Consider the following 3883-nt stretch of genomic DNA (forward strand, 5'->3'; position numbering starts at 1 on the left):
CCATATGGCAGCTGACAACTGTCTGTAACTCCAGTTCCAAGGGATCTGACATGCTTACACAGACACACATATAGGAAAAAACAGTAATGCACATAAAATAAAAGTTAAATAAATTATTTTTAAAAAGAAAAATAAAAAAAAGAAATTGTCTCTAACAGATTGGCTTGTAGGCAAGACTGTGAGGGCATTTTCTTTATTAATGACTGACAGGGGAGAGTCCAGCCCACTGGGAGTAGTGCCTCCCCTGAGCAGGTGGTCCTGGGTTGTATAAGAAAGCAGGCTGAGCAAGCCATGGGGAGCAAGCCAGTAAGTAATATTCCTTCACGGTTTCTGCCTCGGTTTCTGATTCCAGGTTCCTGCCTTGAGTCCTTGCCCTGACTTATCTCAATAATGGACTGTGACAAGGAAGTAAAAGATGAAATAAACTTTTCCTCCCCGAGTTGCATTTCGGTCACCGTTTTTGATCACAGTAACAAAAAGCAAACTAGGCCAGAGGGATTTACCTGCTCTGTACTTGTTGTTAATTCTAAGTCAGCAAGAAGAGAGGTTCGCTTTCCTTCCTGGATGGCGGAGGATTCCATCAAATCTTTGTGCAAGTGTTTCAAAAACATTGAACCTGTTTCTGTCTGTTGAGCGTTTGAGTCGTTTCTAGTCCTTGGACATTACAACTGTAGAGTTACAGTGAGTCATTGGCTGTATGTATGGCTTATGTCCTACATATGCCAGGCTAGCTGTGCTACAAATTCTCAGAACTGAAAACCGCTGAATGAAGTGGGAAGTACATTTGATTACGTCACTTTTTCTTTCAAAGAGTGTGGAGTGTCTCAAGTGCCACTCCCTTCCAGGGGCATTTCTAAGGTAGAGTGGCTGATGGACTCTGACCCCTCAAGCAACAGAGACATATCACCAGTTCAAAACTTAAGAATAATAATTGATCCTATGACTGGGAATGTAACTCAGTGACAGAGCACTAGCTTAGCTTCTCAATGCCTTGGATTTTATTCCTCACACTGCAAGTTAAAAAAAAAAAAGATAGAAATTCAATTAAAAAATACAGCAAAATTGGTGGGCTCCATATTGACACCCTGACCTAGAAATTCTACAGTCAGTGATGAAAACTCTCTTCCTTCTCCAGATCTTTGAGCATTCAGTTGCGATGGTTAATCTTGATTATCAAGTTGGAGGGACTGAGAATCATCCAGAAGGCAACCCTTAGGGCATGCCTTTGAGGGTATTTCTAGATGAATTTAACTGGGAAGGGAAGACCCACTTGGAGCAGGGTGGTACCTTTCCATGGACTGGATTCTGGGACTGAATGAAAAGGAAAGGAGGAGGAGGAGGAGGAGGAGGAGGAGGAGGAGGAGGAGGAGGAGGAGGAGGAAGCCAGTTATGCAGAGCATTTCTCTCTCTCTCGGCTTCTCAACTGCAGACACAATGCGACCAGTCAGCTCATGCTCAGGCTGCTACAGCTGAGAGCTGTCCTTGTCGCCTTGCTTTCCCTATGGAAACAGATTGTACTCTCAAACAGTAAGCCACAAAATGAAACTGAAACCAATCCAGTGCTTTCCTGAGGTTGCTTTTTTCAGGCGTTTACAGCAACCAGACAAGTAGCTGAGACAGCATGTAGATTGAGAGTCATGGGGCTGGTGCTGTGATAAACCTCACCGTGTAGTTCCTAGGCCCTTAGAACTGGTTTCCCAGGTGAGTGTGGAAGAGTTTGGGGCAACGGTCTGGAGAAGTCTCAGAACGCTGTAAGCGGAGCTCAATAGGCCTCTGCTGGGAGTTTAGAAGACCAAATGCCAAAGGAAATGTGAACAGTCAAGGCTCGGCTTGTGACATTTCAGACTGGGAACACAGACTCTATGGGAACTGGGCTAGTGGACGTTTGTGTTATGCTGTGACAAAGAATCTGCCTTCATCCTGCTCATGTCCCCAGGCTCAATTCAAAGGTAATGGAGTAATTTGTTCAGGGGGGGGGAAATCCCAAGGGAGGATAGCACTCAGGCTGTGATAGGGTTACTGCTTGCTGATCTCACCCAGATCTACAGTGAAGAGAGATAGCAGGAAGTACAGCAGAAAGATATGAAAAATGGACAAATTGTCCAGGAAAGACGTTTAAAGTTTCAGATTGGGTTGGTGAGACATTTAAAGTTTCAGATTGGGTTGGTGTGGACAAAGTGGCTGTAATTGTTAAAAAGATTAGCATCATTATAAAGAGATCTCCTGTGCTATACTGGGACAATAGGAAAGGTACTCTGGGGACAAGACACCCATCCCCACCTCCCCACCACCACCCCTGCCCATCCATCAAAATCTCTAGCCTGTAAAAATGCAAATTTATTTGAAAAGAGAGAGCTTGAACTGAGAATGCCACTGAGGAGGTTATAAATAACTGCTTGAAAATAACTGATTAGGGAAGCCTTTTTTACACATTCAACTACCACAATGCACAGATGCCATTATGGCTATACCGGAATGGAACCAAACACATCTCAAGCTGGCAGTAAAACTTGACAGTGTCATTCACATACTGCTGCTTTTAGGGACATGCAAAAGAGTTGTGGGGTCCTGGAGACTTGCACCAAGATTTCTTAAAGCCTTAAAGACTGGCCAATATGCAGCAGTGCTTTATTTCCTGCAAGGAAGCCCCAGGAGGCCACTGCATGAAGCTATGAAGGTAAATCCTAGGCTGCAATGGAAACCCAAAAACATTGGAGATACTGGGTCTAGGGGACATCTGCCAAGGTAAACTGATGTCATAGAAAGGAGTCAGCCTAACACAGAGGGTATGCCCACTACAGATGGCACAGATGGAGGGGTAGAACTTCTCAAGGCTGTTGGAGCTCAAATGATTGTATCATGGATTCCAGATGCCCAACAGGGAGAATTTGCTTTCTCTGCTGGCTTTGGTTTTGGTCTAGTATTTCCTTGCTCTAGTCCCATCTCTTTCTTTTGTAATGGGTATGTTTACTCTGTGACACTGTATGTTGGACGCTTACAACTTGTACTTTTTATTTTACACAGGTCTACAGTCAAGAGTGATAGGAATTCCAACCATGCCCCCATGGTTGCGCATGCCCAGCGGGACACTTAGTCATTTCCGCCTAGTCATTTCCGGGTCATACGTCCTGTGTGACCCATGACCCCATGGCTGCGTGGTTGTGCAAAGCACGTGGCACAACCATGTGATCTATGCACATGCATGGAATAGCCACATGGGCCTGTGTGCACAGGTGTGGCTTGGCCTTTGAAAGCCGGCTCCTATGTTCCCTCTCCCCCTTCACACATGTGTCCTTTCATCAGGCCTGATCATGTCTATCCTTTTCTCTTTGTCTTAATAAAACTCTTGTTAGTGGAGTCTGTCATGTTTCATGACTTTTCCTCGCAGGGTAAGAGCGCTGCTAAAAGCCATCAAAGAAATTGCCTGAGTCTTGGAAGAGACCTTGCCCTTACGCTTTTGAACACTTTTAGAACTGTGAAGACTTTTGATCTTTAGCAGATGGACCAAACACATTTTGCATTATGAGGTGAACATGAGACTTTGGGGGATCAGGTGCAGATGTTATGAAGTAACGTTGATGTTTTATGGGTCGAGTTGGAGTGGTTGATCTTGGTTGTATACTTGACAGGATTTAGGATCGGCTGAGAAACAAGCCCCTGGGCATATCTGTGGGGTGTTACCAGAGAGGTTTTACTAAGATGGGAAGACCAGCCTGCCTGTGGGTGGCACATTCCATGGATTGAGATCTCAGACTAAGCAAAAAGGAGAAAGTGAACTGAGCACCAGTAGTCATCTCTGCTGCTGGAGTCTGGACACAATGGGAGGAGTCACATAACCTGACTGCAGCCACAGCTAGATCTTTTCTTGTGCCCCCCCGACACA

At 45.1% G+C, this 3883-nt stretch overlaps 1 long non-coding RNA gene across 1 annotated transcript; it reads left to right on the forward strand.

Moving 5' to 3' along the window:
- The first annotated feature begins 1525 nt into the window (after positions 1 to 1525).
- LOC128095297 (uncharacterized) lies at positions 1526 to 3357 on the forward strand. The gene is made up of 3 exons (XR_008213209.1): positions 1526 to 1949; positions 2544 to 2677; positions 3025 to 3357. It is a non-coding gene; the product is annotated as an uncharacterized LOC128095297 (long non-coding RNA).
- Positions 3358 to 3883: the final 526 nt, after the last annotated feature.

Source organism: Peromyscus californicus, unplaced genomic scaffold (genome assembly GCF_007827085.1).
Source record: "Peromyscus californicus insignis strain IS unplaced genomic scaffold, ASM782708v3 Scaffold_4__1_contigs__length_199733344, whole genome shotgun sequence".
NCBI classification, from domain to species: domain Eukaryota; kingdom Metazoa; phylum Chordata; class Mammalia; order Rodentia; family Cricetidae; genus Peromyscus; species Peromyscus californicus.